The sequence below is a fragment of the Macaca mulatta genome, chromosome 2 (genome assembly GCF_049350105.2).
Source record: "Macaca mulatta isolate MMU2019108-1 chromosome 2, T2T-MMU8v2.0, whole genome shotgun sequence".
In the NCBI taxonomy this organism is placed as follows: Eukaryota; Metazoa; Chordata; class Mammalia; order Primates; family Cercopithecidae; genus Macaca; species Macaca mulatta.
The window spans coordinates 6290001-6313751 of NC_133407.1; the positions used below are offsets into that span (position 1 = coordinate 6290001).

General features: G+C 39.7%; 1 protein-coding gene across 3 annotated transcripts in view; it reads left to right on the top strand.

Moving 5' to 3' along the window:
* Positions 1 to 23751, top strand: part of FGF12 (fibroblast growth factor 12) — a 587755-nt gene that overhangs the window by 275267 nt on the left and 288737 nt on the right. The window lies entirely within an intron of this gene.

The window sequence follows — 23751 nt, forward strand, 5'->3', positions numbered from 1 at the left end:
ATTAAAATGTGTCTGGTTCCCATGGGAATGTAGCTATAGACATGGAGCAATCAAATAAGATTCACAGTTTTGTAATGTTGTTACTGTGCAGCATTTTCCAAATCCTTTCGTTTTGAATGTAGCATTCATAACAAATGCAAGTTAAACAATTTAAATTGACCAACTTATGTCTCCTGAATACCAGGCAGTTCCTTTGAAATGAAAGAGAATCAGATGTAGGAAATGCCAAATTTTGTTGCCGTGTTATTTAGCATTCACAGCAAGAACTGAAGCTCAATTTTTAGATCTGATGAGAAGTTTGCTAACTTAACTGAGTTAGTGAAATCAAGCAGCCACAGTATTTGATAATTTAATTCTGAATTGCTATGGAATTCCGGGAATTATGCTACAAACATAGATAAGATGAAGTGTCTGCATGTATTAGCCTGTTTTCACACTGCTGAGAAAGACATACCCTAGACTGGGAAGAAAAAGAGGTTTCATTGGACTCACAGTTTCACATAGCTGGGGAGGCCTCAGAATCATGGTGGGAGGTGAAAGGCACTTCTTACATGGCGGTGGTAAGAGAAAATGAGGAAGATACAAAAACAGAAACCCCTGATAAAACCATCAGATCTCGTGAGACTTATTCATACCACAAGAACAATATGGGAGAAACTGCCCCCATGATTCAGGTTATTTCCCACTGGGTCTCTCCCGCAACGTGTGGGAATATGGGGTTATAATTCAGGATGAGATTTGGGTGGGGACACAGTGAAACCGTATCATTCTGCCCCGGCCCCTCCAAATCTCATGTCCTCAAATTTTAAAACCAATTGTGCCTTCCCAACAGTCCCCCAAAGTCTCAACTCATTTCAGCATTAACCCAGAAGTCCACAGTCCAAAGTCTCATCTGAGACAAGGCAAATCCCTTCTGCCTATGAGCCTGTAAAATCAAAAGCAAGTTAGTTACTTCCTAGATACAGTGGGGGTACAGTTATTGGGTAAATACAGCCATTCCAAATGGGAAAAATTGGCCAAAACAAAGGGGTTACAAGCTTCATGCAAGTCCAAAAACCAGTGAGGCAGTCAAATTTTACAATTCCAAATTGATCTCCTTTGACTCCAGGTCTCACATCCAGGTCACACTGATGCAAGAGGTGGGTTTCCATGGTCTTGGGCAGCTCTGCCCCTGTGGCTTTGCAGGGTACAATCCCCTTCCTGGCTACTTTCATGGGCTGGCATTGAGTGTCTGCAGCTTTTCCAGGCACACAGTGCAAGCTGTAGGTAGATCTGCCATTCTGGGGTCTGGAGTAGGGTGGTCCTCTTCTCACAGCTCCACTAGGCAGTGTCCCAGTAGGGACTCTGTGTGGGGGCTCTGACCCCACATTTCCCTTCTGCACTGCCCAAGAAGAGGTTCTTTATGAGGGCCCCACCCCTACAGCAAACTCTTGCCTGGGCATCCAGGCATTTCCATACATCTTCTGAAATCTAAGCCAAGGTTCCCAAACCTCAATTCTTGACTTCTGTGCACCTGCAAGCTCAATACCACGTGGAAGCTGCCAAGTCTTGAGGATTCCATCCTCTGAAGCCACAGCCCGAGTTTTATGTTGGCCACTTTCAGTCACATCTGGAGTGGCTGCAACAGAGGGCACCAAGTCTCTAGGCTGCACACAGCACAGGGACCCTGGGCCCAGCCCCTAAAACCACTTTTTCCTCCTTGGTCTCCAGGCCTGTGATGAGAGGGGCTGCTGTGAAGATCTGTGACACGGCCTGGAGACATTTTCCCTGTGGTCTTGGAGATTAACATTAGGCTTCTTGCTACTTATGCAAATTTCTGCAGCCAGCTTGAATTTCTCCTCAAAAATGGGGGTTTCGTTTCTATTGCATCATCAGCTGCAAATTTTCTGACTTTTCTGCTCTGTTTCCCTTTTAAAACGGAATGCTTTTAACAGTACCCAAGTCACCTTTTGAATGCTTTTGCTGTTTAGAAATTTCTTCTGCCAGATACCCTAAATCATCTCTCTGAAGTTCAAAGTTCCACAAATCTCTAGGATGGAGGCAAAATGCCACCAGTCTCTTTGCTAAAACATAACTAGTTCCCAACAAGTTCCTGATCGCCATCTGAGACCATCTCAGCCTGGACCTTACTGTTCATATCACTATCAGCATTTTAGTCAAACCATTCAACAAGTCTCTAGGAGGTTCCAAATTTTCCACATTTTACTGTCTTCTTTTTTAATGAATTTAATGAATTTTTTAAATTAATTTTTAAAAAATTTTATATATATATATTTTATTATACTTTATGTTTTAGGGTACATGTACACAATGTTCAGGTTTGTTACATATGTATAGATGGGCCATGTTGGTGTGCTGCACCCATTAACTCGTCATTTACATTAGGTATATCTCCTAATACTATTCCTCCCCTCTCCCTACTGTCTTCTTCTGAGCCCTACAAAGTGTTCCAGCCTCTGCCTGTTACCCCGTTCCAAACTCGCTTCCACAATGTGGGTATCTTTTCAGCAACACCCCAATCTACTGATAACCAATTTACTGTATTGGCACACTTTCACACTGCTGATAAAGACATACCTGAGACTGGGAAGAAAAAGAGGTTTAGCTGGACTTACAGTTCTGCGTGGCAGAATCATGAATCATGGCAGGAGGTGAAAGGTACTTCTTACATGCCAGTGGCAAGAGAAAATGGGGAAGATGCAAAAGCTGAAACCCCTGATAAAACCATCAGGTCTCGTGAGACTGATTCCCTACCACGAGAACAGTATGGGGGAAACTGCCTCCATGATTCAAATTATCTCCCACTGTGACCCTCCCACAACATGTGGGAATTATGGGAATATAATTCAAGGTAAGATTTGGGTAGGGACACAGCCAAACCATATCACTGCATGTGTGGATTTATGTTATAATCTAGAAGAGAGTGCCTAGAGTTTGAGTGTATAGGAATCATACATTGTCACAGTACTAACTCTATTCACTGCAGTATGGTTGAACTGAGTCTCCAAGATATTTATCCAACATCTATATAGCTAAACCCTGCAGGGTGTAATTCTTACCTTGCAGTCCTTATCTGCAAAGAGTTCATACATAAAATGTTTTAGGTGGTGGGATTTAAGTAATTTCATTTATTTTTTTAACTTTTAAATTATTTTAAAACATTTTTGTGGATACATATTAGGTGTACATATTTATGGGGTAAATGAGATTTTAAAATAAAGAATGAAATTAGATCATTTTACTTATTTTTAAAATATATTCATCAGTTTTTTTCTACAATAAGCCTGTATCACATTTATGATAAGAAAGATTAATCTTTGGAAAGTATTTTTAATGAGTTATTCAGAGCTAGCTAATTGCAATGAGACTCCATTCTCTAGCCTGCTTGACAACGGGCTTTGGGCTAAGATATCTAAGTCTCAGACGACCTCTGCCTCTTAATTCCAAGTTCGATCAGTGGCATAACAAATTTGGTTTTCCAGTTTCTTTTATACATAATCCTGAAAGTAGAAATGAACTTTTTATAACTGTGCAGGTCCATAGCATAACAATACATTTCTAATTTTAGAGCACAATTACATTTTAAATCTTTTCTCTTATATTCTTCATAAATTGTGAAAATGTGATAGACGTTACCATGCTTTTATCATCTCTCAGATTTTGTCACATACCCAGAATTATCTGAAAAGGCTTTAGTCAGACCAGGCTTGTCATATTTTGTCTCAGTGTATGAGAAGATGTTGATACCTAACGTATCAATCCATACCTTTTCAGAGTTTAGGTGATGTGAGTCAGGTTGAGTTGATAACATATTATGGACTCAAAAGACCAGTTACTGGCTTTCGGTGACCACCTCTGCAAGGCCCCACTTAGTAACCACTTTGCTTCTGTCTGGACCATCCCATGAACTGTGTGAAGTATGTTTTCATCTTTATGGTTTTTAATGCATATATGTGGAATTGTGTTTGAGGGACCAACGGAACTGTTGACATTTAGTATCATGGATTCATGTGGTTTTTCTGAACATATTCTCAATTACATCTACTAATATTCTGTGGAAAATCTTAGAATTATTTATGATAGTAGAAACTTAAAGCCATCTCAATATGCAGAAGCATGTTAAGACTAAGTGCATTAGAGCAAATCATTGGAGTATTATTCAGTTATTGATAATGCTATAAAAAGTTTATAAGAACAACATGTATGTTTATATTTAATATATAATGTTAAATAAGAAAGTTATAAAATGTTATCATTGCATCTACTGCCATAAACGCAATAGACTGTGTAGAAATTAAAAAGATCCTGTGTGCAGAAGGGGCCAACCCTGACCATCTCTCGGTCTAAATATATGATGTTATCATTTCTGTTCTCCAGTAGGTACACCGTGTTGATGCAGAGTTTCCTTGCAACCATTTCTCTTCCCAGAATTCCAAACAAGATTTGGGTTCAAACACTTCTGTTCTGTCAGTTTCCTCCTGATCAAGAGTTTCACTCTTCTTGTCATCACCCCATCTGAGTTGAGAACCAGAGTGACGGAGTCATTAGAAACCTAAGAGGCTCGTAGAGTTTTTGATCCTTTTCCGGTCCCCTCTCAGAAACAGTATTTCTCCTCCAAAGAGTTTCTATGTCTGCATTTTATCTGGTAGAAACTTTCTGTACATCATATTATTCTTCTTTCCAACTCTACAGGCTTTTAATTTTGGGAAGTACTTGCCACTCTTTTCCAAGCAATAAGTCTTATGGCTTAGCTTTGATCTTAGAGGTTCAATATAAGTAAATTTCTCATCAGTAAGAGAAAATACATTGAGAATTGGGGGAGGTAAAAAGTATCCTCCCATTTGAAATTAATAATTAAAATAATTATTAGAGAAGGTGGAAATATTATAAAAAACTGAGATGTCCAAGACCACAGACATCCAAAATAGATGTTGAACCTTGTAATGTCCCTCCCATTGTTGAGCTAACAATGGATTGGCTATGTACTAGACATCTTCTGAATGTGTCACCTGGCCCTTTCCCTACTGTGGCACCTTTCTCTCCTCAGATCTGCAGTAATTAACAATCCAATATCATTTTATAATTTTGATGGGATTCTCGCTAATGGTTTTGTGCCCTCTTTCGTTTTCTAGAAACTTCCTTTGCTGTATGAAAAGGGATGGAACCATGTAGTCTGAGAAACATGCCTTTGACACTTTGTTGTGTTTCTCTCCTTGCACCATGTTTATCAGACATCATGGTTTAAGCCCTTTTTAGATTTATGAAGTAAGCCTTTTATTCCTGAATTTTTGTTTCTTTTTCTCCTTCTACTATTCAATTATTTTTCCTTATTTTAGAAGTATCTCTCTTTCTGAGTGGATAACATTTCTAGACTGTATTTGTACCAGACACTCCCCATGTTCATTTTAGTCTGCTGACGAAACAGGAAAATATTTGTGTTTTTGACAAGGACTGTGGAACTAGAACATACAGGCCTTTCTTGTTCAGAGAAGTGTAGGCCGGGCGCGGTGGCTCACAACTGTAATCCCAGCACTTTGGGAGGCCGAGGCAGGTGGATCATGGGTCAGGAGATTGAGACCATCCTGTCTAACATGGTGAAACCCCGTCTCTACTAAAATACAAAAAAATTATCTGGGCATGGTGGCACACACCTATAGTCCCAGTTACTCAGGAGGCTGAGGCAGGAGAATCCCTTGAACCTGGAAGGTGGAGGTTTCAGTGAGCCAAGATCACGCCACTGCATTCAAGCCTGGGCGACAGAGCGAGACTCCATCTCAAAAAACAAAAAAGAAAAAGGAGAGAAATGTAGATATACATGTTTAACTTGTTGCCAAATTTTGATTAGAAAGGAAATAATAGACCAAGAGTATTGCATGGAGAGAGAAATATCTTTGGTCCTAAATATGTATCATTTACATAAATATTATATTTATTAAAAATACTTTGAGTTTATACAGAAGTAAAGTTTAAACCCAGGTTAGTTAAATTTGATTTAAACAACTGAATTTTGTTAACTAACTGATCAAGGCAAAGATCAATATGAGTGTGAAATTGGGAGACTAATCCCGTGGGCCATCAAGCTAGGAGAGCTGAGCCAAAGCCAAGCAGGAGACACGTGCCATCCCCCAATAAAACAAGCAAAAGTGGTCACAGACAGATCAGTACTAGACACTAAATCCCGACCAAAAAAAATGCAAATATTCTCTGAAGGAAAGCAACTGTAATTAATTACTTTCTACTAATACCTTTTAAAAAATTAAAGTGTTTTTACTTCCATTTTGGAATTCAATTCCCTAGGAGACAAATAGATCCTCAGAAGGTAAAGATATTAGATAGAATCAGATATGAGCTTGAAGTTAAATACGACCAAACCCTCCAAAATTAAAAAAAAAAAAAAAAAAAAGACGGGGGCATTCTTAATGACCCTTCAAGAACCAAGAACTTCATATATTAGAACGGTCAGTTTCGGAATAATACCAAGCTATGTATGAAATATTTTAAAAATAAAATTTATAAGTTTAGATATAGAAGGAACAAAAGATTTTCAAATGTGATCAAATTAGTTTCCAAAAAGAATCAGATACAACTTTTAAAAGTGAAAAATATAATTGAAATTAAAAACCCAATAGATGATTTGGATGCATATCAGACACAGCTTAAAAAAGGAATAAACGGGCCAGGCGCGGTGGCTCAAGCCTGTAATCCCAGCACTTTGGGAGGTCGAGACGGGCGGATCACGAGGTCAGGAGATCGAGACCATCCTGGCTAACACGGTGGAAACCCCGTCTCTACTAAAAATTACAAAAAACTAGCCAGGCGAGGTGGCGGGTGCCTGTAGTCCCAGCTACTCGGGAGGCTGAGGCAGGAGAATGGCGTGAACCCGGGAGGCGGAGCTTGCAGTGAGCCGAGATCTGGCCACTGCACTCCAGCCTGGGTGACAGAGCAAGACTCCATCTCAAAAAAAAAAAAAAAGAAAAAGAAAAAAAGAAAAGGAGTAAACGAAAAGGGAGACACATATGAAGAGATTACCCAGATCATAATAATGCAGAGAAGGAAGGTAGAAAATATGAAAGAAAAGTTAACTGATACGGAGGACACAATAAATATCTAAGCTAGATCCAACTGGAGTCCCAGAAGGAAAGGATAAAGGCAGTTGAGGAAAGAAGTGACTGAAAATTGTCTGGAATTATGGAAAGATGTGCATCATAGACACACAAAGAAACCTGCACATTAGGTAGGTGAATAAAAAATATCATTTATATACAATAAAATATGTGAATGTCAAAGAAATTATAGTGAAGTTTTAGAACACCAAAGAAAAAGAGATCTTAGGAGCAGCCAGAGAGAAAAGACTGATCATCTGCAAAGGAACAATAATTAGGTAAAGAGAAGACTTCTAAAAAATGGAAGCTGAAAGACCGGACCAATACTGTCCACATTCTGATGCAATCACAGATGAGGATGCTGAGTGGAGCCACACAGGCTGTGCACTCAGCAAATCCAGAGGGGTGTAATTCACATAGGATTTAGTTTGTGTAGTGTTCCCTGGAGTTGGCCAATGCAGCATTAAATAGAATTTTGAATTCAGCAAAATTATCTTTTAAATATGACCTGAAATTTTTCAGGAAGTAGAAGAGGAAGCAATTTCAGCCTCATATCATGAGACCAATATAACCCTGTTACTAAAACCTGACAAAAATACTTAAGAAAACGAGTAGAGACTGTAGCACCTAACACAGAGCCACAGAAAATCCACAATAAAACATTGACAAATTAAATCCATCAATGTATCAAAAAGATAATAAAGCTAAGTGGAGTTTGTCCTTAGAAAAGAAGTTTGGTTTATCATTAAAAACTCACCAATCTATGTAATTCAACATATTAACAGAATAAAGGTTAAAATTCACATGATCGGCTCAACAAATACAAAATAAAAACAGTTAACAAAATTGAGCACACATTCATCACAAAAAATCTCCTAGCAACTGAGAAATATAAGGATCTTTCTCAATTTGATAGAAAATATGTACAAAAAAAACTATAGCTTACTTCCAAATGGATGGTTAAATATCGATGCTTTTCTCCTATATTTGAGAATACGGCAAGGATATCCATTTTCATTACTTCTATTCAATATTGTACTGGCGATCCTTACCAAAGCAAAAAGACAAGGAAAAGAGAAAAGTCTATTAATGCTGAAAATGTGAATACTCTATAATTATCTATTCTACTTGAAGGCAAACATTCTAGCTAAAACTCTTACACATCACCAGGAGACACATATAAGAATGGTTATAGAGGCATTGTTTAACCTAGCACCAGTCTTTACCCAGGTTCCATCAGTAGTGGAATGCATAAATAAATTTTAGCAAATTCACACAATGGGCTATTATACAGCCACGGAATAAATTAACTACGGCTATGCCTTACTACATAGGTGAATCTTAGAAACAAATTGTTGAGTTAAGAAGCAAACTGTTAAATGCAAGATCCTAAATATATGTGATATTTACCAGGCCTTGACATATTCATTGTGTCTGGGACTTTTAGTAGTCTTTTAACTTTAGTGATCTCCTAAACCCTCAACACGACTTATCTTTAGTCCATTAAATACCTAAGGGTCTAAGAATCATCACAGACTTACCTTTTAATATGACAATCTCCTGCTCAATAGTCATAATTACATCAAATACGTTCCTGGTACAGTAGGCTGGTTTCAGTTCTCATGGGGTGGCCATAGCCAGCCTTTTGAGTTTTCCCGTTGTCAAGCACAATGTATTTTATGCTGTCGGACTGGTCATTCTCATAATTCTTCCGTTCTCTCAGCTGATGTTACTCTCTTTAAATCTTGTCTCTTGACACATACAATGGCATAGAACAAAGAGTGTTGGAAAGTCAGGAGACTTGGATTCTACTCCTGATCATTCTTTACACCTACTAAGTTAACCTGAGAAATTGTCATGAAATGAGAAATATCTATCATTGAGCACTGCCAATGTAGAAACCATTGTGTTTACAGTTTGGGTAAAAATCACATCAGTAAAGTAATTCTTGTCCGAGAGTAACGTACAGCTCGGAGAAACCAAGGAAGATATGTATGTAGTCACCGTGCAAAGTAGAGCACAGATCATGATAAGAGAAACACAGGTCATTCTATGGGGCTTCCAGTGTTGGAGAATGAAGGGGTGGCCTGCCCCTCCACACCTGTGGACGCTTCTCGTTAGGTGGAACGAGAGACTTGAGAAAAGAAATGAGACACAGAGACAAACTATAGAGAAAGAAAAAGTGGGCCCCGGGGACCGGCACTCAGCATACAGAGGACCCGCGCCGGCACCGGTCTCTGAATTCCCTCAGTATTTATTGATCATTATCTTTATCATCTTAGAAAAAGGGAAGTGGCAGGATAATAGGATCATCCTAGGGAGAAGGTCAGCAGTAAGACATATGAATAAAGATCTCTGTGCCATGAATAAGTTTAAGGAAAAGTGCTGTGCCTTGATATGCATATGCAAACATCTCCATAAACCTTTTTAGTGGATAAAGAGCAGCATTGTGCTAGCAAGTCCCACCTTTCGCCCTAAGGCGGTTTTCTTCTTTCTCAGTAAACAACATACTGAGAAACACCGAGATGTTCCATTGCCCAGGGACAGGCAGGAGACAGATGCTTTTCTGTATCTTAACTGCCAAGAGGCCTTCTTTCCTCTTGTACTAGTCCTCCTCAGCACAGACCCTTCACGGGTGTCAGGCTGGGGGACGATCAGGTCTTTCCCTTCCCACGAGGCCATATTTCAGACTATCACATGGGGAGAAACCTTGGACAATACCTAGCTTTTCTAGGCAGAGGTCCCTGTGACCTTTGGCAGTGTATGTGTCCCTGGGTACTTGAGATTAAGAGAATGGTGATGACTTTTCACAAGCATACTGCCTTCAGGCACTTGTTTAACAAAGCACACCCTGCACAGTCCTAAATCCATTAAACCTTGAGTTACCACAGCACATGTCTCTTGCAAGGACAAGGTTAGGGGTAGGGTCACAGATTAACAGCATCTCAAATACAGAACAAAATGGAGTCTCTTATGTCTACTTCTTTCTATATAGACACAGTAACAGTCTGATCTCTCTTTCTTTTCCCCACGGGAGAAATCACTTTTCATTTTGTTAGTGGAGACTAGCCAAAGTTGCATGATTGAGGTGATACTTGAAGTGTCACACAAAGGTACTGAGGTGTGTTAAACATATACAGGAAACTGTAACCTATGGAAATGCTTTGGAAAAGGATTCTGGCAACTGAAATAAGTACAGGATTGACACATAGTTTAGTACTTTTCACTCTGTGTTTAATTAGACTATTAGATACAGAGGCTAACTGATCTCTTCATTATCAAAAATTGATCAGAGATGGTGACCAGCTTGGTACCATGGATTCTTAATCCATGAAACTGTGTTATATTTTTATTCAGATTCTAATATTAGGAGCCAACTTTTCTTTCTATACTAAGTGAATGACTCTTGACTATTACCAAGAGTAAAGCATCTTTTTGTTCAGTTTGGTTTATTTGGACGAATCATAACATGAATGCCTGATTACACTGGTCATTGTAATTGTATAGTTTATTTCATCAAAAGTTAGGATGTTAATCTACTCAGTGTCCTGTGTTGAGTTTTACCTGTCATCTGTGTTGAGTTTTATTTGGTATGCTGTGTTCGGTTCTATCTGTGTTGAGTGTTACCTGTGGCGTCCCAAATTTGCTACGTGATTAAAATTGGATATATTGTCAGTCTTCACTTTTTGCTCCTTAATAGGGTCTGCAGACCTATCTCTGTGTAATGGGCGTCCTGGTGTCATGCGTAGTATGATGTGATGCTTTTGTCTTTGAGTGTCTAAGAAAATGAGTTGGAAGGAGGTTGCTATAAAATGACACTGAGGTTAGTTATTTTATTATATTAGGTGTTTCTTCCTTTCTTCTCCAACATGTTTTTATTCCTGGAAAGGGTATCTTGGTGCAGTGGGAAAAAACGGGATTTTAGATTTAGAAGGTCTTGGTCTTAGTCTTGGCTTTGTCTGTGCTACTCTTGGATTTCATCATCTTGAAAGATGGTGTATCAATTATGGTCAACTCAGGAGACAGAAACCTCACAGTAATTTGAAAAGTGAGAGTTTAATATAAGAATTATTAATTGTAATGTGGATTGAAGTAACAAAATTGGCTAGTAAGAAGTACAAAGAATTCTATAGAATGCAGCAATATTATCTATAAATATTTGCTGCTGTCATAAGGCTGAGACACAGTGTCCAGGAAGAGTCCTCTAACCCACCCCAGGCTGAGATCCAGACTCCCGTGGAGAGGGCATGCCCTTGGCTGCTTAGGAATTATTGAAAAGTCACCAAACTGCCTCCCTTCTGAGACTTGCTGGAAACCTACCTTCTGGGGTACAGAAAAGCAATCCACAGGGAGATGCTGCCCTCAGACCTTGCTGCAGAGTTGCTAGAGTCGGTGCTGGGTGACGCTGTTTGCTGCTGGGCACTGTTGGTCACCAGATGCCACAAGAACCAAGAGACAGAGATGCCTTCGTCTGTAGGAATGGGGCACCGGAGAAACTGCCCTCTGGAGGGATCTAATGCGTAAGAGTGCGTAAGCCCTGCAGGAAGTGAGCCCTGGCAGGTGCACGGGAGCTTACCCGACGGCAGGGTGGTGTGGAACCTGGGATGCATGGTGTCTACATTGGGAAGTCCATGGCAAGATGATCACTGAGCTGGAACTGGGGACACAAGCTTACCAAGGGGCTGCACATTCTGGCTCTGTGAGCACCACAATTTGTGAGTATTCTCCCCACAGATTCGCTGCTGACGGCTCTCCAAAACAAATAACAAGAAAATCAACATAGAAGTAAACTAGAAGCAGGGAGAGAAACCACTTCCTCCAGCACCCTCTAGTGACAAAGCTGAATATTGTGTTCGCTGCAAAGGACAGAGACTTAAAGGGTTCCAGGCCATTGTTGCCGAGAAGGTAATGAAGGATGGATTTGAACTGAGACACAATGAATGGATAACTTGCATAGAGGAGGGGACAGATCCCTGCACGTATCTGAAGGACTGAATGAGGTTTGAATTTAAAAGCACTTTGTGTACACTAAAACAAAATACAAAAATATACTGTTGCTATAGTTATGATTCTCTGTAATTAAACATGATACTGACATAAATGTACGGTGCCAGAGTTGGATCAGACTGATTGTGCTGCAGCAAGTCTGCTGTTCTTGTTTTTAGGGAATTTATTTCAAGATTGCATTTAGGAAATATTGCACCTCAATTTAAACTTATTTGGGTCTTCTAAGCTAAACTGTATGGCATATTGGTGGCCATTAGTCAGTATAAAAAATAATATTTATTGAAATCTAATGATATGGCAGAATACATTTACTCATGCTAATATTGACATTACTGGCCCTGTTTTTAAAACGAGCAGCTGAGGTAAAGTAGTTTTCTAAGACCATACAGAAGGAAATAATCCAGGATTCAGTTCCAGCTTTTTCTGATTCTACAACCTGTGAGAACCAAAGCATAGTATCACGCAGGCCTAGGATAGTGTCGAAGGGCCGTCACTTGGGAAACATGCATATTTACTTTGGACCTTTCATGTCTCTGTCCTGCTTACGGTTCTGATATGTTGTTACCCCTCCCTCCCAATTTTTAGGAGGATGTTTTTCTTTTATATTCAGTTACTTTTCAATAACTCACACATTTGACACTAGAAGTAAATAACAGATAAGCAGAAATTGATTTAGAGTGGGTTGTCTCTCTCTAACATCAGAAAATGAACTTTTTGCAGAGTGCAGAACAACTGAGGCATGTTCGAAAGAAAACAGTTTTCCACATCATTCCACATCAGAAAAAACCAGATTTCTACAACCCGTTTCATTTAGAGGTGTGTTCTGCTAACAATATGACTAGACTGAAGCATGGCTAATAACAGGAACTTAATTTAATGGCTGCAAGTTGGAAATAACCCAAGTGTCCTTCCACAGTGGCTTGGATAGGGTATAGTGCATGTTAATGTGTGCTTATATATGTGTGTGTATATAAAATACTTTGAAGAAATGAAAATGAATAAACTACTTATACAAAAGCTTGGTTGAATTTAAAAGACATAATATTGAGCAAAAGAAGTCAGGCAAAAAGGGCTGTGAGGTTCAGAAACAGGCAAAACGAATTTACGGTGCTGTAAGTCAGAATGATATTTACTTTTGAGGGTCTTGCCTGGGCAGGGACATATAGGAGGCTTTGGGATGCTGTTATGTCAAATACTTGATCTGCACAGTAGTTATATAAGAGCAGACATCTGTCAATTTCATAGAGTAGAAAAGATTTATGTGCTTGATCTATGTAATATTTTCAATAAAACATTTAAATATGGGTAACAACTTAAGTTTTTAAACATAGGAAAATGATAAGTATACTGTGTAATGGTGAAATGATTTCATGTTAAGTAGTCATTACATAAGTTTACTAAAAAATTTTACATGATAAGTCCAGGTGCAGTGGCTCACGCCTGTAATCCCAGCACTTTGGGAGGCCGAGGCGGGTGGATCACGAGGTCAGGAGATCGAGACCATCCTGGCTAACTCGGTTACAGCGTTGAGAGGAAACAGATTAGAGTCCAGGTCTGAATCCACTGTATTATTACCACTGTGTAAACCAAATGTCTAGAAAATTTGTAGAAGAAAATGCATCAAATGTTAGCAGTACTATAGAAATGGGTGATTTTTCTTTTTACTTCACTAAGTTTTTTCAGATTTCCTGCAATAAATGTATAAACATTTTTAATAATCAGCTATACTAATTATTGAAAAATATGAGTATTTGGACAGTGTCTTCATCTTTAAAGATCCCAATGTTTCCCATTACCTAATACTTAAGTACTCTAGAAAATGGCTCCAATCTGAGTCTGTATCCTGGATTCTCCCTGCTTCTGCAAATATTCTCTGTGCCTTGACCAAATTGGGCTTTATCATTTTTTTGTTGTTAATTCATTAAATAATTTTCAAGCATCGGTTATCTGCCAAGCACTGTAGGTACACAGCAACAAATGAGAGTGGCTGTGATTTCCTTTCCCTTGATTACTATTTCCTCTGCTGCGGAAGACTATAAATAAGCGATTGTCTTAAAGATTGATTAGGTTGAAGATGGGGAAAAAGTAGAATATTAAGAAAGTTTCTTTATAAGGGAGATCACTGATATCCAATAAAAAGAGGCAGTATTATTGCTGCTAAAGTTTTGTTTAAGCAAAGACTAAAAAGATGAATAGAAATCCGCCAGTTGTAAAAGGACAGGACACGTGATGGTGGACAGGAGCAAGAACAATGGATTAGGGATCTCAGGAAGACTGAGGAATTGTTGGGAAGTGGTGGAAGAAAAGACTGTAGGACAGGAGGGACGTGAGTCAGAGTTGGATGTTTCAGATGGAGATTTCAGAGGCGGTGTTAAGTCCATGTTTGACTTGGGTGTGGGTTGTGAGGCAGGATGGAGGAAAATATTCAAGGTGAGGATGCCAGTGGTCTGAGAGCTGGTGCTGGATACGTTACACATGCAGAGGCTGACCTCACTGGAAAGACAATGGAGACAAGTAGAAAGGAAGGACCATCTCTGTTTGCTGACTGCTGTCAGACTATGCATCTTTAAAGACCCACGGGAAGCAGAACTTCTATGAGGCCATCTCTGAATTGCCCAATTTGATACATGCTCTCATTCTTTTAATTCCATAGCATCTAATGGTTCATTGCATAAGTTGGTGCTCAATGAGCATTTGCTTAATTTAATGCTTCCGTGAGACATTACTATTAGAAACGGATGTGTTGAGCTGAATGAACTGTGTGTTTAACCTGCATCTATTGTTATGTTCCAACAGTTCAGGCAAATTGAGTTGCCTATTCTGAAAGCAGTTTTGTTGAGAGAATAACAATCCATGTTTTTCACTTGGTATACAGCCATATAGTTTAGAAAGAATTTCCATGCATTTGTGCTAAAAGGGTAAAACTATAGCTTTTTAAGTAGTCACTTAATGTTTATATTTCTGTTCAGTGTCTGGGTATAGTCTCACTTTTCTGTAGATAAACTTGCAACTCCAAATGACAGGCATGAATTTGAGACAGATGTCTCCAATGTCTGGAATCAAGACAAATTATATCACTTGGCTGTCACAAAGAATGCCTCTTTTGACGTTATGGAGCAATTTGTTTAATGACACAATTGCTAGGCTGTGGAACAGATGACTGTCTCCTTTGTTGCTTAGAATTCCTGGGGCACTGCAGAGAGCCAAGCAGTTGCAAAGTGATTGGTGTGTCTGGATAACGCTGCAGTCGGGTGCCTGGGTGGCAGAGGAGAGGAACAACTTCGTTCCACCGGTGGCAGCTGTTCTGCCGCTTTAGGGAAGGTGGGAGGTTTGTGTTCTGGTGGCCATGCTGCAAATCTTTTTGCTTGGCTAATTATTTCAAGCCATAAGATTCCAAGAACAAACTCACAAGAGTTTGGGATGAACTCTTTAAACCTTGCCACGTGCAGAACGCTGCTGCACGTGTTGTGAAAGCCATGTAAAGAGATGCGTGAGAGACCCCCATCGTTCAGAATTTCTAGGTGAAGATATGGATCTCTGATGAGCTAAAATAGGAAGGTGGAATCAAACGACCCCTGGATAAGGATGTTCTTGGCGTGAGGGACTCAGGAAAAGGCATCTGTTTGAATTTTCTGGAATAAATTGGGAACGCTTTCTAGAGGAGATGCTCTAGGAAGCTGGGCCATAAAAAAACTAGTAATAGTGTAATTTGCAAGAACGATGGCAATTCTATTCCTAAATTGTTTAATTCCTGGATTCAATGAAGAAAGCAGTGGGGTCTCTAACTGGAGTGCACAGTGTGCAAGAGAATCAACTAGACGCTAACCTCAAATGCCCCTTCCCAGGATTCAGCCTCAGAAATTCTAATTTAGTTGATACTGGGTAGGGCCTAAGAAGCTGCACTTAAAACAAAAAAAAGTATAGGTGATTTCAATGCAAATGGTCTGTAAATCACTCTCCTCTGTGAATTGCTGGTGTTAAATGTGAAAAGGTAACTTGTTTTTGCAAAATGGATGGTAGTTTCAAAGATAGAAGAGATTTTTCAGGAAAGATTTAATGGAAGGGTAGTAATTAGTGCTCTGCTTTAAAGCGTGAGTGGAATTTACTGCTCAGATACTATGTAAATTTTAATTTGAATGCAATCTGCATAATTAGTGCGCTTTTTTCTTTCTTTAGGTTTCTGTTACAAATCCTTTATTTAAAGAAGTGAAGCTGGGGATGTCTTTCACCTTAAATTTTACCTGAGGGCAGATTCATTGTACAGATATTTCTCCTGCTACTCGGAGAATCCCTAGGACAGAGAATTCATAAATTCAGGCTTCGCTTCACTGACCGGAAGGTGTTCAAGCCATTTAAAAATACAATTTTCTTAAACGTGTTTTGAGAGCTAAGCCGAAATTCAGTCTAATTCGCAGAGTGAAGCAATTTCCCTTAACTCCACGAGGTGGCGCTCGCCTACCATTGCTGGCCGCCTATGCGTAGCAAGCAGGGCTGTGATGGTGTCTAGAAGCAGAGAGAATCTGGGGAGATCCTGTCGGCATTATGGCATAGGCTTGTTTGAATTATTCTTAGAACATAGAATGACAATATACTCTGCTTTTTTCCCACTGGTTCCAGTCTTGTCTAATGCTGAAGGTGACATTATCTTGTTCCAGAAACAATGTTAGGATCAACTGGCTAACTAGAGCAAACAAAGACAATTTCACAGAAAGGCAAGAGAAAAAAAAAGAGAAAAGGAAAAAACAAAGAGGTCTGAGTCAAAAGCACGGAATCCTTCTAATAAACCTACTGAATGGGAAGTGTTGGAAGGTGTGAAGAGAGAAGGAAATTATGGCGGATGATGAATTCAGGTTTGAAAAAAAGTGAACTCAAATCTTTCTTCTCCTTTTTTCAAGGTCAGCTGTCAAGGTCGGACCAGAGAGAACTGGAGGGGATATGGGTGATGTCACACACTGTGGCATGCTGGGCCTTGGTTTTAGGGCTTAGCGACGGAACTCAAGGTGGCCAGACTGATGGTCATTTTCATATTTCTTCCTTGCAATGAACTAGTTAAAGTCCATGCAAATGTCTGTGGCTTGGTGAAGAATTATTACTTTATTAAGGAACTATAGGGGCTTCTGGAACTCTGAGAATCCACCGTCCTGAGTTGAGAGGAGGTCTGTGAATCTGGGGATAAGCCCAGTGCCTCACACTGGGCCAACGTTGCACCTTGCAGTGCCAGTGCTTCTCAGCCACTGTGTTTGCACTCTCTGTTGCTGCCTGCCCCACTTGCTACTCTCCTGGTTCCCATAAGCTACCCCTGTGTGCGTGTATCATGGAGCAGAACTTGACCATGATGGGGAATTTCCATCCTGGCTTATTTTGTGTGAAGCAAATAAATAAATGTGAAAAGGGTAAAGAAAAGTCTAAATGAAAATGCAGATTTTGCTGAGCTAGAAATCATCTTTAAATTGTTTTTTCTTGTTTTCATAACTTATAAGGTATATTGAGAGACATTTTGAACTCAGGTCTTAACCAAAATTAAATATTGAGCCAAAAAAATAATTATTAGCTGTAATTTTTGAAGCAGAATGCTGATTATGTTGCAACTGCTTTTCAGAATCTTCAATGAAGAAAGATACAGTTAAATACTAAGCTAGGTATTCAAAGCTCTGCAACAACCTTTCCAGCCCTGCTTATTACTACTCTCCTGCAATATTTAAGTTATTCATATTTTTAGAAAATATTTTCTCTATTATCATCCACATTTAAAATGTGTATGTAAGAGAAGAAAAGAATATTCCATTCTGACTATCACAACTCAGTTGTGGATATAGGAGCTATAGTGACAGAATTGTACAAAGCAGTGAAAACCTGACTTAAGGTTATCTCTGAATACCACGATGTTTACACATTTTACAAAGAGGGTGGATATGCTTGAAAATGTCTGAATTCCTCTGTGTTGTATCAACTGAAATCTAGTCTTCCCAAATAAAACTCATTCTTTCAGCTTAATCAAAGATCTTGTTAGTAAAGATGGAAGACATGTGGCTCCATTTCTCTATCTGAAAACAATAACAGGTTCTTTAGCTAAGGCCCATCTCAGTTACCAGGCAGCATTCTTTTGGTACTATCTGAATACAAGAATTCATTTAAATACTGAGATTTTGGGGTTTACTGAAGGTTAATTTGGAATTGATTACATTACACCAGTGCGATATTCACATTTCTTTATCATCTTCTCACCAAAGGGAAAAAAAAAATGATGTGTACAATCTTGACCTCTTTTCTCTGTCCCAGATGGACAGTACATCTGTAACTTGATTGGGTGTCTTCAGATTATTTTCCCTCTGGCACCTAAAACTTAGAGCATCCAACAGACTCACCAACATCTTAGTCTGTCTTGAGCCTATTATCTTGTCTTTTATAATATTGCTGATTTCAGTTCATTGTCCCATGCATTTATTCAATTAATAATCAGTAGATGTCCATACTGTGCCAAGCCCAGGGCTATACTGGAAGCGGCTTTCATCCACGAAGCATTGTTTTTCACTATGTAGTCAGTGCCCGATGCAGCGTAGTGAACGCTGGACACAGCAGCCAGTGAATGCGCGGAGATACAGCAATGAACAAGAGCCACGTGTTCCCTCTCCACTGAGCTTGAATACAAGGGTAATGTCGTCGACTTCTTTGACTCGTTCGGCTCTGGCAGTTTATTTTGCACTGTAGATTCTCTGTCTCTACTTGGTCGTGCTGTAGGCAAAAGAAAGTCTCGCTCAACAATGCTCTAATTTTGATCTATATATTACTGTAAATCAAAATTAGACTTCTAAAATGTATGTACAATTGTTGGCATTAAAGTGAGTCAGCAGCAAAAGCAGTTGTATTCTTGTCATTCTAAGGGAAACTTCAGCTATAATGAGTTCATCTAACCTAGAGAGTAAAATGCTGGTACAACTATGGACCTTGGAACTACAAACAGGAAAATTCTGTAATGGATGAAATTGTTCACCTGGAAACCAGGCCAGTCTTTGAGAGGTAATTGGTACCTTTCCATATCTGCTCACAAATTTCTGGCCTTAGAGTTGCTAAGGACTCACTTGTTACACAGCTGTGTTTCCTACAGTGGAATTTCTCTTGGTATCTCTTGAACAAGAAGAAAATAATCCAGATCATCTTGGGGGTGAATCTGAGTGCTGTCGTTTCTCATTTGAAGGGGTCTTTTCATACTGGAAATGAACAATGCTTTCTGTTTATTGCTTCTTTCTTCATCCTCAAATAATTGAGTAAAGAGTTTCTTTCTGTGGCTCCCTGGATCTAGGCTGTGACAATAGGATGTCAGGAAAAAAACGTGCAATATCAACTGGGAAAGGAGTTACAGTGAAGGAAACTGAGGCACAGAAGGAGAAGAGGCTCACCCCAGATCAGAGAGTCAGTGACTGAACTGGGGCTAGAACCCTGGTTTCCTGACTACGTAACTAATACTTTTTCTGCTGGCTAAATCCTTCCTCAGATCCTCCAGTCAAAGATTCATTTGTTCATACCTTTATTTATCCAACATTTAGTCAGAAAAAGATGAGAAACGCTGTCCTAAGTTCTGTGATAAATGCCGTTGCTTTAAAGTATACTATCTCATTTCACCGAATCTTCAATATTTATAACTGAGGCAATTGAAGTCCAAGAAAGTGAAATAATTTGCCCAGTTTTACGTAGCTAGTTAAGTGGCCATACTGGCATTAGGACTCAAGTCCCCAAATAATAAAAATCTCTTTTTATTATGCCATCAACCATTGCCAGTGCCCAAAACAGTGTTAGGGATTGGGAAACGAACAGTATTTAATTTATCAGATTGAAGTACTTTATCCTAGAGCATATTCTGCAATGTAAGATGTGGTTTCTGCTGTCATTGAGCTTGCACTTAACTTGGAGAGAGATTCTATATCCTTTAAAATGTAAGTAAAACTGCGAGTTAAGTGTCATCACCAGATTAGTATATATGATGGGACAGAGAACAGTTACCAGCTTCATGGGATGCTTAGAGGGATTGAAGGGTTAGGTTGTGTGGCTGACAAGGAGGGCATCAATTGCTTTACATTCTATTTGTTGAGTGATTAATATGTCTTAGAAGAGTAGAGAGTTAGGCTTTCAAATGTGGCAGATGTGTGAAAACCTCTTACCATCTGCAAAACAAGATTTTAAGAGATGTCGCCTGATATCCTTGCAGCTAGGAAAAAGAGGAGGGTTAGTGAAGGAAAATCGTGAAGCTCAACACATCAAGATTCAAATGTATGATTTTATGGCTCGCAGTGTGTCTGTTGGCAGTATCCCTACATTCCGTGAATGGTATCAGACTATACATTTATTCCAGGAAACTTGACACATTGTTGCTCTCCCGCAAATCCCGTCTGACTAATCACTAATTGCCCCGCTGCCACCACATCGTCTTGTATCTTTCACCTGAGCTGCTGAAAAATACTCCCATCCACCCTTCTGTGCTAAACGCTCCCTTCCCTTGATGATTTCCCAGACTACAGTCAGAGTGACGTTTTCAAAATGCAAATTTGTTCATTTTATCTCACTCATTCTGTGACACCATTCAATAGATTTCCTGTTGCTCTTATAACCAAGAAAAATAGTTTTTAATGATCTACAAAGACCATTTTTCCCAGTCTTTGAAAAATAATTTCCTCTTATCCTGCACACTCTTTCACATGGCAGTCTTCCTACATACCATTCCCCATACCTGAAAAAGTATTTAGTTGGGTACCTCTACTCAGCCCTTGGAGCTCAGTTCAACATTTACTTCTTCCATAAGGCTTCCCTGACTTCCCTCTCCTTATATTATGCTTTTTATTTTATTTTTCCTTATTATTTTTTTTTAGATGGAGTCTCTCTCTGTCACCGAGGTTGGAGTGCAGTGGTGCAATCTCGGCTAACTGCAACGTCTGCCTCCCGGGTTCAAGCAATTCTCTGCCTCAGCCTCCCAAGTAGCTGGGATTACAGGTGCCCACCACCACACCCGGCTAATTTTTTTTGTATTTTCAGTAGAGACGGGGTTTCACCATCTTTGCCAGGCTGGTCTTGAACTCCTGACCTCGTGATTCACCCACCTTGGCCTCCCAAAGTGCTGGGATTACAGGCGCGAGCCACCATGCCCGGCCATGTGATGCTTTTATACAACATGTACCTCTCCTGCTCACAGATGCAATCTCCCATATAACTTATATGATTTATTCCCATCTGTCTCTCCTACCACTAGATTGTAAGCTCAGTTGAGGCAAGAACCAGGTCTGCTTTTGCTCACCATTGTATACCCAAGCCAGTGAAATGCTCAGCACATAGAAGGAAATTGCTAAATATTTGTTGAATGAGTGATCCAAGAAAAATGGGACGATTCTGATTCTAGGAAGGGAAGATTAAGGTGTGGCTTTAAAAGGACCTTTATAGGAAGTTGCATTACATGCAGAGAAGTTTGGTGTTCCTTTCAGCTCCCCTGAGCATGGGTAAGAGAGCTCTGCATTGTGTTGGACATAAAGAAATATCGGGATGAATTACCAGTAGATGCTCTAAAGTCTATATAAAGAATACTGATAGTGTCAGAATGTAGGTTGACAGGAGAGAATAAAGGCTAGGCCAGTGAACTTCTGAAGGGGCCATTGTAGTAAACAAAGTTACTATTTTAATAAAAGCTTTAGGCGATTTTAAATTCCTGCTTGAGTCTTTGACTTAAATCCAAATCTGATTGCCCTTTATAATATTCCATAAGAATGTGGCAAAGGCAGTCAATCCCATGTTGGTGATACAATGTCTTGGATAATTCTCAGAGACCCATTGCAAACTGCAAACTAGTATCTGCAACTAGGTCCGTATAGTTAGTGTTGCAGTTCAGGACAAAGTGGGGGCTTACCCACACTTCATGACTCCCCCGTAGAAACTTTTGTTTTACATTCAGCCCCGTAGAGGTGCTTCTCTCAAGTCAACCTGTTCTGTTTCGGTTCTTCTGAAACCGGGGGGCTTTGTAAAGCTGGAGAGCCTGAGAGACTAAGAGGCTCTGACACGTGGAAGCACATGCATACTGACTTCCTTGGTCACACCAAAAAATGCCACTCCTACTGGTCAAGCATGAATGTCGTTATTGGAATACTCACAAATCATCGATCTTTGACGTGAATGTTTCTTTCCTTAGTGGTGTCTGCCTGATTATAGCAGCGAACCTGGTCTCTTGTCTGGGTACTCTTCTCTGGCTTTTACCCTTCAGAGGCTGGAGCAGAAAGAGGTTTATTAATTAGTGATTTCACTGCACTGGCACCAGGAAATACGAAGATCAGGAATCCTTAGTTCTGCCTCTGCACTGATAAGAGGAGCCCAATCTATTTTCCTGCATTCCTGAAGATGGCTTCTTCTAGATTGGCTGTAAGTTTCCAGGAAGGCTTCACATCAGAACTTTGTATCAGTTTATACCTTCTCCAATTAATTTAAAAGGTGATAAGTGTAAGCCTCAAGTCGCATACATGCAAACAATGCATACTCTTTGTTCTTAGTGATTTTAACATCTGGATGAGAGGTAAGAGTAGAGGGTCATGAGCTATCATTGTAAAGTTAGAGGAATGAAGAAGAATCAAAGGTGGTAATAATATTCAGTTAGAATCAGAGATGCTTTTATAGCACATTGGAGATTTTTTAAAGGGCAATAGGATCTCATCAATGGGTGAAAATGAGTAAAATCATATCCTTCAGTTTCAGGTGCCTATGTGATAACTTGCAAAATATGTACAAAAGGCAATTGAAAATAAGAGACTCAAGCTCAGTATATTTGCAGATGTTCAAGGAAAAAAGTTGGATTCATCACTACAGAAAGGACTTTTTTAGTCAGTTGAGGGGATATGACTGCCAAAGAAGAACAGAATTCAGAGAACACGTTTATTCAGGGACAAAAGAAGGAAGGAGAGGCAGGAAATGAAGCTATACAAGGGAGTGGGCAAAGAGTGGGAGGCAGGCCCTGGTGCCCAAGGAAGCTGGAGACTTTAAGTAAGAGGGAGTCTCCAATAAAGCTTCTAGATTATGAAGAAGCTGAAGGAATAGATTTGGAACTGGGAACTGGGGGTTACTAGCAAGTAATTTGTCACTCTTTTTTTTTTTTTTTTGAGATGGAGTCTTGCTTTGTCGCTCAGACTGGAGTACAGTGGTGCAATCTTGGCTCACTGCAACCTCCGCCTCCTGGGTTCAAGCAATTCTCTGCCTCAGCCTTCTGAGTAGCTGGGACTACAGGCGCCCACCACCACACCCGGCTAATGTTTTGTATTTTTAGTAGAGATGGGGTTTCGCCATCTTGGCCAGGCTGGTTTTGAATGCCAGAATCTCATGATCCACCCACCTTGACCTCCCAAAGTGCTGGGATTACAGGTGTGAGCCACGGTGCCTGGCCAATTTGCTCACTCTTACACATTCCGCTGACTTCCTTAAAACTTCTGGCTAAAGGGCAATGCTACCTCTCAACTGGTTCTTTACATGAATAGCATATTTTGTTAGTTCCTTGTATTTGATGAACTTCTTTAACAAAGATGGTAGTGTTTCTATTTTCCTAATGTTTTTGAGAGTGGTGGTGGTATTTTTTTTTTGTAGTCTTTGCAGTTCTATCATCGGCCCTTCCTCTAGTCGCTAG